The sequence below is a fragment of the Stegodyphus dumicola genome, chromosome 1 (assembly GCF_044657685.1).
Source record: "Stegodyphus dumicola isolate Sdum_Otavi_A_Nest chromosome 1, ASM4465768v1".
Taxonomy (NCBI): domain Eukaryota; kingdom Metazoa; phylum Arthropoda; class Arachnida; order Araneae; family Eresidae; genus Stegodyphus; species Stegodyphus dumicola.
Window position 1 is genome coordinate 216432365 of NC_140768.1, and position 16941 is coordinate 216449305.

Consider the following 16941-nt stretch of genomic DNA (forward strand, 5'->3'; position numbering starts at 1 on the left):
GATCTCGCCAACCCCAGCATCTTCGCATAACCAGCCAAGCTATTTTGTACATCCTGCGCTGGAGACATCTTCGCACGTATTCGTGCGCAACGATGCAATTAAGCCAACTTTAACACCTTCATATGATGGTCCATTCAAAGTTGTCAAACGAACACCGAAACATTTCACCATCATCTGCAATGGCAAACAATCAGTGATTGGTATCGATCGTCTCAAACCAGCATTTCTAATGCAAGATCCAACAACTTCCCCATCAACATCACTCCCAGAAGAAAGCTTACATCCCGTTAAAGAGCAACCTAAAACTACCAGATCTGGAAGAAAGGTTAAATTTAACCCAAAGTACTTATAACGTACTGATGGTACTTGGAGAGTACTGTGGCGTTCCGACAGATACTTCAACTTCTATTCATGAGATGGCGCCACGTGTAAAATCCAGTTCTTAATCGGAACAGCAAAGCGACATCTTTAATCACTCAGACTTCTCGTCACACAATTGTACGCGACGGTAGCATGAACTGTGTTCCGAGCTCTGTGTTGATCTCTGCAATGTAATTTAAATTGTAATATAGTACTTAATATATTCTTTTGTTATAGGAGATTGTCAATTCTTATTTTCTTTAATTAGATCATGCATTAAGCACACACGACCACCAAAGATATATCCTATTGCCTTGTTCGAAGTATGCAAACACTCCTCTTGCGTTTATTTTGTTGAATTATCACTGTCTTTGTTCGCATTTGCAGATTTATATTATTCTTCTCTTATTTATTAATATTTTTTTTGAAATTTTTAACAACGAATAAATAGAAATATTTTCGTAGATAGATGCCGGTTCTCGGTTCGGGGTGAATGCTAATTAGTAACACACCCTTTTATTTTTATTATTGGTTATTGTCATCTAAAATTCTGAGAATAAATCAATTTTTATGGCGTAAAATTTGAACAAGATAATATATGAATGCTTTTCTAACAATAACCTTTCAGAGGATGGCAGGTGTGACATAAATAGATGATTAAATTGAAATAAAAAAATATTATTGATTATCTAGGATGACAGAATAGTTTGATGCATCACCTAATCAAAATTAGCAAACCACTGGAGTAAAGAATATATTGTTTTCTGTGTTAACTGGAATTTAAGACAATTTTTGTATATCACGTTTAACCGGTTAGTTTTACATCTACATGCTTATTATCTGTGAATTTTTACTACAATATGCTTAATATGTTGTTTTATCTGCTAACTTGAATTTACATGCACTAAAATTCACGTTTACGGCTCGGATCATCGTCGATGAACCGCGGTCTTGGCGAGTAAAAATGCAACGGCACCAACGGGTTCTCTGCGGATAAAAACCCAACATTTCCTTGTTGATGTTGGGATGAAAACCCAACATTTCCCGCACTATTCACCATAATAGTCGGTGGTAGTGTATATATTTTTGTTTTCTTCTTATTTAGCCAAGATTTTACTTCCTTTTCTTTACTTATAGATTTACTTATCAAATTACAAAGCGCTATAGACTTTGTTCCTGCCAAAGCAGGTAGACTTTATGTGTAAATAGTTTTTACTCTTGTGAAACATTTCAATGTATTGCAAATTGTGTTTTTGATCATTTTACTTGCCAGTTATTGCTTATCAGAAGAATAACTTTTATGAAATTTTAAAAATGCCTTACAATACATCCTGAGAGTTGGCGCAACCAGAGCTCCAGTCAACAAAAATGTTGACAACAAAAATGTTTTAGATCCCTACTAATAGATGGCGTCGCACGAGCTCCTCATTTGTTCAAAGTTTACTTATTCTATGAGCGGCGGCACAGGAGCCTCCGTTGCTAGTAATCTCTGAGTTCTAGCACAGCATGTGTACGAGTACTTCCATATTATTGGATACAACTTACGCGATTCTTCAAGCATATAAAAGTCAAGTATCGTATATTGGTAAAGGCTGTTTAATGGTCGATTGCCTAAGTGATAAGACATAGACATAGACATCTTCGAATAGCAAAATTATTTCTATTTCAGTGAGAAATCCACTTTCAATGCTTATATAACAGAAAAATGTAACATAAGCATTTTAGAAGTTTTAAATATAAGCTAAAGGTTTAGTGTACAATTTTATGTAAGAAATTTAATAATTTACTTTCATTCATTTTAAATTGGCATATTCCTTTCCAATAGATAACTAAAATTTTTGGCAAGTTAGAGACTTCACTTGAACACACAGTATTCTGTCACTTAAAATATCAATTAATTGTGCTTTTTCATTTAGAAATACATTGGAATTGAAAATACCAAAGGCAAAATGGGTCACAGATCCAACCTAATTCCTTATTTGGTAATTTTTCAAAAAATTTTCTGTCAGTTTTATCATATGTTGTTTTAAACAAGAAATCTATTATTTTCTTTAGTAAATTCTGAAAAACATGTTTCTGTTGTTTTTGTTCAATTCTCCTTGCCAAAATATTAGCTTAGTTTTAAAAGCTTCAAAATTTGTGCTCAGTATTAAAATGCTTAGGTTTTTAGAAAATGTCTACTATGTATCTGACTTTTCCTAATTAATCAATATTAATGAATGAACTTGCTGATGTATGTTTCTTTTCTTCCAAAAATATGTAAACTATATTTCTCAAGTCAAAAATATGTCTCAGTATTTTTCTGTGTGAAAACCAACTGACTTTGGTTATAATGTCTCATATACAGAACTTATCTCATTACATGGTATTAAAAAGAGACAACTGTTTAGAATCTTGCCCTTTAATGTAATTAATTGCAGTAATAACATTGCAATATTTTGTGCAATTTTTTATCAATTTGCAACAAGAGCTTTTCTATGTGTCATACAGTGATGGAATATTATATGGGGAGCAATTTTCATTACTAATCCTGTTAGTCCTTTATAATTACCTGTTAATGCTGCAGCATCATTAGTACAAATTGCTACACAGTGTCTTTAGGTAAGATTATTCGTTTCAAAATGTCTGTTAATAATTTCAAATATTTTCTCTCCAGTTGCTTTTCCTTCCCAAATATTACAACATAAAAAATATTCTACTGCGTCATCTTCAAAATCGTATCTCAGATAAACAATGAATTGAGATATTTTTATAATGTCGGTAGTGTCATCAAGTTTTATAGTAAAGACTGGATTTTGTATTCTATAGTGTCTGATATGACAGAAATTTGGTAAGAAACAGTAACTTTTTTTAATGCTATTGTTTTTAAATCATTAATATATTTTTCTGTATGCGTAAATGATGTCATTTTAATTACTGAAGGAAGAATGAGCAATTCTCCAATTGTATGAGGTTTTTAAATTTTTTGCAATTAAATATGAAACTTTTAAGATGCCTGTAAATCCTTCTCAGGAACTGTTGTATATTTTTTCAAAAATACATTTTAATTTTTCATGCTCTTAGCTCATTCCTTAAAAAAGTTCTTCAGATTTATTTACTTAATCTTTATGTTTAGTTTCTGAGGTACTTTTCTGTTTCACTGGCGCAAATCTCGCCAAGCAGACTTTGTTGCCAACAACATACAATATACACATAAAAAATTTTAACAAACGTTAGTTCTAAGAATTTTTTATTTTGAAGGCATAAACATTTTAATATCTTTTAAAATTTTGTAAAAAGCAAATAAATAAAGGCAATAAATTTGTAAAAAGACATTAAGAATTTACTGTTTCATGGCTCACATCCTGATTTGTCGGTTTGTATCACGTGACCCCACCTGATCTCATCTCACGTAAACTATGCTACAAAAATCTAATTCTCTCAGTAATTATCTACATTAATGACAAGTTAAATCTTAATTTGGAATACAAGTTTAAATGTAAGAATTATTTCAATTTGTACGAATAGTTTACTCAGAAGGTCTTAGAGCATAAAATTTAACTATCTTGTAAAATTCTATGTAATTTTATGCCAGTACAATCAATCTGATAAGAAATGGCTGCGACTTGTTTTGTAAATGAGGCGTAAAAGGTTGCCAGCGAAGATATTCCGTTTGGCATCAGTTGTACCATTGTTGGCGACTTTATGGTTTGCGCCGGCAAAACGGAAAAGTACCGTTTCTAAATGTGTTTTTAATTTCGCAGGTTTCATGCTTTCCATGTGCCAAGTTTTCACCGCATTTAACACACAATGGATATTTATTTTCCATTAATAATACAACATGTAAAACAGTATAAAATAAACTCTTCTTGATATTTACTCAATTTTTTTTAGATGTAGAAAGAGAGCCAATGAATTCATTATTGTTTGCATTTTCTTTAATAGTTTTTCTCTTAAAGTTTCTCGTTAAAGTTTATTTGATATTGGTCCATCCATCCCGTTTCTCTTGTGAACATTGGGTATTTATTGGAACATAATTTTGGGCCATCATGAACAGAACTGCAATTAAAACAAAATTGTTTTTATTATCCTTCGAGACACTACTGAATTTTCCAATACTTAGGAAATGTTATGTGCTTACATGACAACAAATTTGATTAGAAATAAGAAACATAGTTTATAAATGATGCGTATTACAATTACATGCAGGATACTACTAAGATAGTCGAAAAAAACTACATCTTAGCTGCGCGTATGCAATTGCTTTGAAATTCGATACGAGCTGTTTGGAAATCATCAAGCATAACACACAAATCAAGTGGAAAGCAATAAAATCAAAATTAAAGTATGGAAATGTTAAAAAACATCCAAAATTCTCTTCAAATTATGTATACCTTTTATTGTCAAATAAATTTCTTTGAATTTGGTGACCCCCCCCCCCCCACAAATTTGTTCATGACAATTTAAATTTTGTAAAAAAACAATACAAGTTATCAATTACATTTTGAAAAAAAAAAGTTTCGGGCTTGTTTTCAATAGAACAGCATGCAATGGAGTATTTTCAAAAATACGGGAAAGTACGACCTATGTGAAAAAAATTGATAAACAATGGCTGTCCAATGTAAAAAGTGAATTATGATTTAATATGTTATGTTCATATCTTGTGTATTTTGATTATCTAACTAAATACAGAATGATCCATTCCTTCAAACTTCTGCTGGAATAACTGCTAGAAAATCTCTGCCATTTGAGATGAACAGAAAGCAAGTGTTTTATTCGTATTCAACAATTACAGTACTCTCGCATAATACTTACAAAGAATAAGTTATGTTATTTAACTAAAGTGCAATCAATTTTATTCCTTATTTACATGAATGACGTATACCACAATGCTGTGTAGGCTGGTGACCTAGCGATGATGACTCAAAATGCGTCTCCGCATTCAGGCATTCCTTACAAGAATATAACCATGCACTGGAGTCCTAGCTTCAGCAGGTACATTTTGTTATGCTATGCAATCTCTTTGGGTCCTAAATTCTAAAAACTTTTCCACTCCTAAATTCCAAAAATTTTGCTACTTGATATTTCTGTAAATTCCAAAATTTTGTACACCTGCCATAACTGCACTGGCTGTGGCCTCAGTTATCCAATGTTTTAGCAAAATCAAATATTGTAACATTATTTTAGACGACTTTCTTAAACTGTAGATAGCAACCCCTATCTACAGCAGGGGGTCGCAGAAAAATTTTAGTAGTTTTGGTATTTCTTAACTGAACAAGAAATTATGTCTGTTTATAGAATTAAAGAGAAAGTATTATCACATAAAACGAAGACACTTAAACAACTTACATTGAAAGAAATGTTTAATAAAGTAAACAAATAAATATTAAGCTTTTGTTTTTGTATATTTTGATACCCTTTATATCATAATTGTTCTTTATTTCATAAATTACGGTTTAATATTTTTAATTTTAGAATTTCTGCATGCCATCTTACGAGATTTAAACTGATGATCTATAATCCGGAATCGCCGAAGTCCCGACGAGTATGGATTAACGACTTTTGACTGTAAATATTTTGGGGTCGTGGAAAAATCTATGATAAAAAAGGATCACGACTGAAAAAAAGTTTAAGAAGCCATGTTTTAGACTAATCAGTTTCCTGATGCCAACCCATTTTTTTGCCTGTTTTGTTTCTGTGGGAATTTTTCTATGTGTTTACTGTTTCAGCTGAATATAATAATTTTACAATTACCAAATATTTTTACACAATTTATCTGAAAATAGATAAAGATAAGACAATACCGACAAAGAGAAAAACAAAAATATTTCAACGCATTCTTTTTATAATATAAATGTTCATTTTACTTGTTTTGCACGTGATGCTGTCATTTCATCTGTTACTTAAAATGTTCACACTGTTCTATGTCTTAAAATGAGAAATTAAAGATAATGACCTAAAACTGCAATATTATCTTACAGTACAAGTGAAAAAATTGATAGCTTCACTCGTGCGTGTCAGATTTTCGCAATGGGGTCCCACAAAATTTTCATACAGTCAAAAGTCATTCATTCAGACACCCATAATCCGGACCTCAAAGCTAAAAACTTTCTGCGCATGCGCCATGTTGACACATGCGCATAGGCATTTACGCATGCGCGTAAGACCTTTACGACTGCACATATGCGTGTGCGCAAGCGCAGAATACGTTTTCGCGTGCACGTTTTATGTATAACGGACGGTATAAGCTAAAATTATCTAATTATCTATTTCAGTTAATGTTGATGATTGCGTTGTTCCTTAATCTTCGAATTGGATCGGCTTATTATTTTTTGCAGACTGCAAGAGCAATTTTATAAAAGTAAACTTGCACTTTCGATTATGTCAAATAGAATTTCCGATGCTGGAGCTCCCAAAGGATCTACAAAACGAAAGTATGTTTCGATGTCCGTCAAACAAAAAGGGGAATTGCTGCAAAAAATGGATAAAGCATGAAGAAGGTGACAGAGAGGTTAGGGAAAACGAAAAAATTTCGATTGACAAGTTAGTCGGTATTCTTGGCACAGCAATTACGGGACTTGAACAGCGGAACTTTGTAACTGAACAAGAAATTATGTCTGTTTATAGAATTAAAGAGAAAGTATTATCACATAAAACGAAGACACTTAAACAACTTACATTGAAAGAAATGTTTAATAAAGTAAACAAATAAATATTAAGCTTTTGTTTTTGTATATTTTGATACCCTTTATATCATAATTGTTCTTTATTTCATAAATTACGGTTTAATATTTTTAATTTTAGAATTTCTGCATGCCATCTTACGAGATTTAAACTGATGATCTATAATCCGGAATCGCCGAAGTCCCGACGAGTATGGATTAACGACTTTTGACTGTAAATATTTTGGGGTCGTGGAAAAATCTATGATAAAAAAGGATCACGACTGAAAAAAAGTTTAAGAAGCCATGTTTTAGACTAATCAGTTTCCTGATGCCAACCCATTTTTTTGCCTGTTTTGTTTCTGTGGGAATTTTTCTATGTGTTTACTGTTTCAGCTGAATGGCAGGTATTTAACTATGGCAAAGCATACGAGGGCTATCTGCTTAGGGGGAGGGATGCCTTTGTGGAGGATTTTCTAAGGGAACTGGCTTGTATACACGTTACACATGGGGAAAACGACCATGCAGCCAGCCCATTCGCGGGATTCGAACCTCGGACCGAACTACCAGTGTTCAGCGACTTTACCGCTTGGCCGCTGGTGGGCCCCATTTCAGCTGAATGGAAAAACACGCTAACATGTTTCAAATGCCTATTAGGAGAAGAGGATCAAATACCCCACATTATTATTATCTCTATTTATCTCCTGTTTCAATTCTGAGTTGAATTATGTTTTTTAATAGAATTTTTCCATATTACATATTTCAGTTCAACAAAAAATCAACTTTTAAAATATTGAAAAGCATGTACAAAAATATTTCAAAATGAAAATGTGGGATAAATAAATAGGTACTATTCCGTTTTGACGACCGTAAAAAAATTACAGCGAAAATGTATGCGCAAAAGCGCCAAATCTAGCAAACACACCCATTTAACAGCGTGCCAAATCTAGCGTACGCACTGATTTCAGATTGCGTAAGTTTAGATAGTTCTATATTTCTTAAGACGCCATTGAAATACTAGTTTAATTTTTAAATCCTTTTTTGATATCCTATGGATTTAATAATTTGGGAATTGCCCATGACGAAAAGTCTGCGATAGAATTTTGGGTAAAGTGCAGAATCACCCATTACTTAACGTGTTCTTAAAAATTGCACGTACTCGGTATGCATGTATACATCGACTTATTTTCACTTTAAAAAAAATCCCAGAATTGCACAAAAACGTCACTGCGCACACCTTTGACTTTATCTATGTACACATCAACCTATTGTCACTTAAAAAGGAAAAGAAAATTTACAAAAATCCAATTCTTTTTATCCTTGTAAAAAGCGGCAAACAAATAAGTGGACGATTTTGCCCTTTACGGAGAATGTTTTCAAAAAGGCATCATTCATTATAGAAAAGTATGTTTGAACAACAAACCAGATGACATTATGCTTTAGCGATAACTCGGTAGCAAAATAGCGATGCAGGCATCCATTCAGTTATGTTTAGCAATTTTTATATACTAAATTATAACAATGATCTGAATAGTTATTTACTCTTATGCTTCCATTCAGTCATGTTTAGCCTTTTATATATAAATTATAATAATAAAAAAGTATTATATAAAATTAACCTTTCATCTAAATTAAAACATCCATCTTAGATAGCTATTTACTGTTATACTTCCTTTCTTGCATTAGGGTTGCCGCAATTATTTTTGGCAGCACTGGCATCAACAGTAGTTTGGCGATTTTTTACGGTCCTCAAAACCAAATAGTACCAATAAATATATAAATTACTTTTTTCTAGGTGTGTAGGAGTTCTTATATATATATATAAAGAAATTTAGAACCAACTTTTCACAAAGACTAAAAAATTGAAGTTCAAATGATCTTTATTAAATTCTATACATGTAGAATACGAATACTTTAAAATGTAAAAACTAACACGTTGCCTGCTGCGTGCATTTTATGTGATTTGCCCATGACGCCAACTTAAAATTTTTATTATGCAATATATATTATGATGAAATATTATCGGCAGAACATAATGTTATATATAATCGTGCTTAATGCATTTTTCATGCTGGGGGTCACCGAAGACCCCCAAACATCTGTATACCATTTTTGCGATTTATAATTTAAATTTTTACGATTTATTATTCTTCAAATCATTATAGTAATGATGGTACTATTTAAAAATTTATCAGTATCGATATTTATTCTAATTATTCTAGAAACACTGGCATCGCAGATGAGATTTAAGCGGGATGTGAAATGAAAGACAGGTGGTTTCACATATTTCGTAGAAAAGAGGCTAATTTGGCTTTGAAATACCCTGTGACACGAGCCAGTTTTGTTTATCTATGCTACTTTCACTTTTCGCCTCTACAAACATCTCATCTCTCATCAGTTAGCTTTGGAATTCGGTGACGAGTTCATGGCAGTGCGAGTAAAAATTAGTGAGTTTGGCTCATATGTTGCACTGCATGGAAATTATTTTCATTACACACAATTCTCAAAAGTATCAGATTCTTTGGCGCCGAAAGAAATAGAGAAGTAGGATATTGAAACTGAGCTGACACTTAATAAAATGTTTGAGAAAGTTTCTGTATTAATGAGCTGTCCTACTGTACCATCGGAAGAATTTGTTGCAGTATTTTATGATAATGTGTGTACAGCCCCAATTATGGCGGACAAAGTTATTTTGGAGTTTGTTCAAAGCTAAAAAAATATCATTGGTGCAGATTCTGATGATGAAAATAAAATGAATAATGCAGTTCCTGTCTCCACATCATCCGAAATAAGAATATCATAAAAAGTATGGGCAGTTATATAGACGCTAATGGTGCAATCAATAACCAAATGTTTGACATTGAACAATTTGATGCTAGAAAAGACAATGGAAAGAAAAATATCAGATTATTTTCCCAAAACTCAATAAATGTTTTTCAAAAAACTTGAAAATTTTGTATTAAATTTCATTAAGTTCTTATGGATGTTTTTGTTTCATCGATTTTTATTAAATGCATGCATATATACATATCTATGTAAATAAAATGTACTCTAGTAAGCTTAATTTTGTTAAATATGTTTTTTTTTTAATATTCTTTACCACAAAAAAATACTTCAGTCCCCTCAGTTTTGTGTTAAATGATTTTCACTCTATATCTATTGCACATAAATCCCTTTCTTACATAAAATATAAATGTATGCATAAAATAACTAAATAAATTGTAAAGGAAGTTTAATTAGCAACTATGAAATCTTAAAATAGTATACAATTTATAATGGCAAACATTAAAATAGATGAAAGTAAAATTTAAATTATAGAATGTACTTTATAAAATTAATAAAAAGTGGTTAAAAAATATATTTTAATTACATAAAACATGGAAGTTATTTGGCAGAGATTGTTGGATATAAAATTACTACTTAAAATTTTCAGATTACTGTTGCTCATATTTAAAGTCTCAATTTGCAGTCTTAATCCACATAACAGCCATTGTAAAAATCACCTGTTATCATAATCCAAAGATCAGCAGCATACATTTTTTTCAAAATCGTGCATAATATTAAATATTGGCTTTTGATTGTCAAGTTGATTCAAATAAGATGAACTGTTTTTATGATTTTAGCCTAGTAGTTTATTCTTCCATTCACTTATTACAGTATTTCATTTTTTATATGCTCGACTATCCAAAATTTCAAAGCTTTCCGGATATTTTTTGAGTTTTTACTGTACAATCATTTCAGTATTTACATCGTCAAAATTGCAGACACATACTTGAAGTGAATTTACTTTTAACACAGGAACTGGAAAACGAAAAAGTACTTATTCAGAGATTGTATTTCTTTTTCGTTCATGAAAATCAAAGTTCATTACACAAACATGCAATCACACTGCAAATTCTCAACACATTTTAGTAATCCTGATAATCGATTACGCATTTAGTAAATAAATCAGAAAATATTTTAATGTATAACAAATGAATAAAGTAGTTAAGCTTTTATAAAACAGAGCATAATACTACAGTTACAAAGATATTTAATGTTATAAAAGTTAGGTAATTTAGTAAATTTCAGTTTTTCACCAAAGCAATGAAATATTTAAAAAATTATGTAGTTCCTTGTATATCTTTATAAATGAAATTTATTACTGTTTTAAGCAATTAAACAACTGTCCAAGTTACTTTAATACTATTATAAAATATATTCACTAGAAGAAACATTTATGAAACATTTATTAATCTATTTGTCAACCTTGATTTTGGCATAAAAGTCTCCAGAATGCTTCGTAGTTGTTAAGCACACAGAGGTACTGCAATTCTTTCTTATTCCTTGATCTGAAGTTTTCTGAAAGTGTTTTTTTTTTTTAATTAAAATATCTGTGTTGCACACATACAATTTTTGTATAGTGACTTCAGATGTGGATAATTTTCTCGAACACTATCGTTTGTTTTATTGGCGTCGCTGAATTTTGCGATGAATGCATCACATTTATTGCCGAGTATCACCTTCCAGATTTTTCATACTGTTAATGTATACATCAGCAGTGAATTATTCTCCTCTTTCCTCAAATACCCTACGACGATAAACAATAACCAATCACTAAAGATATTGCGTAAATTTCCACTCATAATAATTTAAATTACAAAAATCTCACAATTAGCGCATAAACACACTATTCAGAACCACAATTCTTTCGAAAGCGCGCATAATATTCAAAAGTGGGGTACGCCGTTTTGCCAGGTGAAACTAGTCGATATTTCCGTGACGTCAAAAATTCGAAAAGTGGGGTAGGGTTTGGAAATACGCTGTACAGAGTGTGTGGGAAAGCTTTTACGTTTCATCACCAATGCTGCCTACCTTTTCAGGAACAGAAGTCTTCACTCGGTAGCAATACAAGATTTCCTCAATAGACTGAATGAAAAATTTTACAATACGACCATGAGTGGTAACCCTGCAAATTTTGCGCATGTTCTAGCCTACGAAATTCTACAAGATAGAAGAAACAAAAGGATAAGAAAATCAGACCAATCGCTGCACATGTTTTGCATCATGACCTCCGTGACCAGGCCAACCAATCAGAAAGCGGAACCTCAAGAACTGACTTCCCTCAATCCTAGATTTCATTTTCTACTTATTCTAGGAATTCATTCCGTACTTCAACACACAGACTGTAATTTTGTGATAAACTAATTTTGTGACCAACAATCTGCTAGTCACGTAAGGAGGATTCGTCACTCCTTCTCACGTGACTAGCAGACTGCTTTCTGGACCTCTCCTTCCCTGGCTCTCCAGTCAGGCACCTTCTCTAAAAGAAGCAAGGTGCTTCACACTCTTTTCTCCATCTACTTCTGCCTTCCCTGGAGAAAACGTCGCTGATGTTTTCCACCTCCGCCAAGCCCGTTTGGGAATCATTAAGAAATTGGTAAGAGCAGGAAAAGAAATCTCCTGCTGTGGACCAATATGTTACAACAGTATCAAAGTGGAGAGCCATACACACAGCAATACCGGAGTCGAAGAAAGTAATCAACATTAGCCTGGTTGTTGACACCTCTGATGAGGTTTTTTCGGTCTTATTTCACCTTCAGGCTGCCATCGTACTATTGAGTTGATTGTTGAACATCGTACCATTGAGTTGATTGTTTTCTATCTCATAAAGATAGACTAATGTTTCATAACCTCTGATGATGCGTTTTGATAAATATTTGCCTTCAGAATACATCTCTTGAGCAACTTGATTATGTTGGGGCTTTTGAAAACATAATCAGTATGTTGAAAATCAGGAGAAATGATGCATCATAAACGCAAGTAATCTTTTAAAATTGGATACTTACGGAAAATCCCGTTGATCATTTTTGCCTATTCAAAAAAAAAAAAAAAAAAAAAAGACGCTAAGCTACACGATTTTTCGCCAAAAAATGGAACAGTCTTCTTCAAACATGCTGGGTTTGGTGTAACCGTGATTACACGTGTTAGTTATTCTTGAGTAAAGACTCCTTTTTTTACCTCTATCACGTATTTTCGAAATCCAAAGTTATGGAACCTTACCGGCCTCAAAAACATGTGTTAATGACCAAGAAATGGCGCTTTATTTAAAAACTGAGAAGAATTGGCGTTGCAACATTCGAAAAGGAAAGGTGTTTCGAGGGTTCTACTATTTCAGTTTTGATTGCACTCTTAATTTATAGTTATATCTATAAAATTAAATATAAATAAATGCTAATAATCAATTTGAAAGAAAAATAAGAATAGAACGTTTTTTTTTTTCTTGTATTTAGTTTTTTTTTTTTTTTTTTTTCAGTTTGGCGCCGTTTCTTGTGGTCGACGGGATTTTCCGTAAGTACCTAAAATTGCTTCACAGGATACAAATATACAGGGATAATTGCTGAATGATGATCAATGCATTGTTCATTGATTGAAGTAGATCGTGTACAAGACACGAGAGTGTTTCTCATTTTCAAAGCATTCTCTTTCTTAAGGTGACTAGATTTCGAAATTCGGAACGCCATATGGTATATGATTTTTTTTTACAAATAAATTATTTTATTATTATTGTTATTATTGTGGAGGTAGTATGTAGATCAATATATGTATATACAGATATATAAATCAAAATTAATAAATTTTATCCTTTTAATAGTGTGTAACATTTTTTAATAAATAAAGAGTAAATCAAAACACAGTATTCAACCTTATACAAAGATATTAAAAAAACACTACTAAAAAATAATCTTAAAAATAAATAATATATTAAATTAAACTGCAGTAAAACATACCCTTAGCACTTTTGTAATGCCCTACTGATATATATAGTACAATAAAAATATGTAGGTTTTCAAAAATTCCAGTTGTTTAAGACAAACTTACTTAGAAGACGTTTATCCGTCCAAATCTTATTAACAAACTTGAAGAAATTGACTACCCTCCTTTGGATTACACTAAATTTCATTTTTCCCCCTTATTTAAATCATGAAAATGTCTTAAATGTTTGAAATACGCTGATTCACTCATGTTTTTACTTTGCTTTATATACTTAATTACACAATTTAAAAATTCATTTACAGTCAAAAGGCGTTAATCCGGACTCGTCGGGACTTTTCCGGATTACAGATCATCAGTTTAAATCTGGTAAGATGGCATGCAGAAATTATAAAATTAAAAATATGAAACCGTAATTTATGAAATAATGAACAATTATGATCTAAAGGGTATCAAAATTTACCAAAAAAAAAAAAAAAAAAACCTTAATATTTATTTCTTTACTTTATTAAACATTTCTTTCAATGTAAGTTGTTTAAGTTGCTTCGTTTTATGTGATAATACTTTCTCTTTAATTCTATAAGCAGACATAATTTCTCCTTCATTTACAAAGTTCGCTGTTAGAGTCCTATAATTGCTATGTCGAGAATACCGACTAATTAGTCAATCGAAATTTTTTCGTTTTCAATAACCTCTGTATCACTTTCTTCTTTATCGGAAGCGAGTTATAATGACGAGGAATTTAATTTAAATCATATCAAAGACGGAGTACCTCGAGATGAAATACTACATTTAGTAAGGAATTGTAAGCGAAATAAAATAAAAACATCTGCCCTGAAGATAAGGATAGTGCTGACAGATTAATTTCCAATTCATTGTGCACCGCGGCGTTTCCTCCCCCCGGGCCGCAGAGCAGCGTGAAACTGATAAACAGATTTCAGAATGGTTTGAGAAACGAAGGATATGCCTTTATCCATTTTTTGCAGCAATTCCACTTTTTGTTTAATGGACTTCTAAACATACTTTCGCTTTGTAGATCCTTTACATATTAGTAAATACATATCGGAAATTCTATTTGACATAATCGAAAGTTCAAGCTTACTTTTATAAAATTGCTGTAACAGTCTGCAAAAAATAATAAGCCGGAACCAATTCGAAGATTCAGGAACAACGCAATCTGCAACATTAACTGAATTAGATAATTTTAGCTTAGCTTATACCGTCCGTTATACATTAAACGCGCAAGCGTAAACGTATTACGCACATGCGCACACGCATATTTGCAGCCATAAAAGTCTTACTGCGCATGCGTCAGTGCGACGCATGCGCAGAAAGTTTGTAGCTTTGAGGTCCGGATTATAGATCATTCCGGATTATGGGTGTCCGAATTAACGACTTTTGAATGTACTTTATTGTTTCTTTCGTTGCTCCTATTGGTATCTTCATCATCTACATTGGGACTTGCTGCTGTTGTCAGTGTGTACAATTTCTACTTTATATAATTTGATATATCCGTAACCTTAGAGAATAGTTTCATTTCTCTTCACTAAAGTCATAACATAGCCCGTTATCTTCATCTTTTCCAAACCCAGTTCAGTATTCTCAGTATGAATTTTGACTGACACAGGGCAAAGAGAAAAATCTTGCAACTCATGTCCAACTATTTCAGATTCTGTATACTTTCATTTATAAAGTTTTTTATACTGAACATAGTTGAAGATTCAATTTTAAAAATTAAATATACAAAGCATGGATTTTAAGTTATATGTTTTTAAATTCTGTCATTACAGACAGAAGTGCCTGAGTTCTATGGAAGGCAATTAGGAAATATTAAATAACTAAAATAATGCATAATTAAAATTATGCAAAATGTAAAGAGATAAAATATTAATAGATTAAGTTAAAATTTAATATAGTGTAAAGAGATAACAAAATTAATGAATTTAAAGATAAATATATACTCAGCCTTTATTTTTGCAACCATTGGTCGCAGTCATATACTTCCAGTCACAGAAGTGTTTTGAATGAAGAAAATATTCAGACTTTGGCAATGCCAAATTTAAAAAAAAAAAAAAAAAAAAAAAAAAAAAAAAAAACAGCAAATAGTGAAATCTAACTTTTAATGCTGTACCCTGGTTACTATACTTATTATTTGGTTATTATATATTAGTTTTATACTCATTACAAAAGAAGAAAATTATGAGCTTGTTTGTAATGGTGAAATAGTTTCCACTGCGTTAACCTCAAAGTGATCTGTGGCGATTGGCTGTTGTGACAAAACAGAAAAATTGTTCCAAACAGTTGTTCTTCCAAAACAAACGGATGTGTGATAGCAGCCTTACTGTTCTAAAAATAGTAATGGCTTATAAAAATTTCTCTAAACTGCATCATTTCAAAATTAATCCATGTTATGAATTTTGTGTTGTGTTTTGTGACTTACCTCACTTCTCTGAGAGTAACATCAGAACAAGCTCATAAAATTCATTGTGGCAAGGACAGCAAGATTGCGCCTGTCATTGGCAAGAGCCTTGAGCACCATACAGGTGAGAGTATGACTTCGCTCAGTTCCGCCACCAATTTTGATGGAGAGCATCGTGGGAGTTTGGTCCAATGGTCTTACTAATCTCTCGACAGGACTTTTGGCTCACCACATATTTAGAATGCAGCCACACAGACATTATACATTTACAAACATACATGCCTTCTCTAGCATTCAAACACAGGCTTTTCGGAACCGCAGGAGGCTTCCCTAACCACTATACTGTCTAGGCAGAACGTCATGATTTTTACATAATCCAAGGCTCCTTACATAAAGGCTTCAGCCAATAATGATTTAAATGTGGAAGCAAAAATTTTTATTAGCCAACAGGATTTAATTGTGAATTAAAACCTTATTATTCAGAAGCAAGCTTTCATCTCAGACATGTTACATTTTCTCTCTCATTTGTTTGCTGAGAACTTGCTACTGCTTGTTGCTCACTCCTTTGTTTAAATTAATTATTATAAAGATGTACGAAAAGAAAAAGTTTGATGAAGAATGGGCACAGATTCTGTTCACTGCAAGGGCTATTGCCAATTCAGTTAGTAATTTTCTTTCATATTTTATACCTTACATACATATACACAAATAATAATTTATATTTAAATACTAAAGAGTTGTGTTCCCAACTATACCTTTCAAAACAAA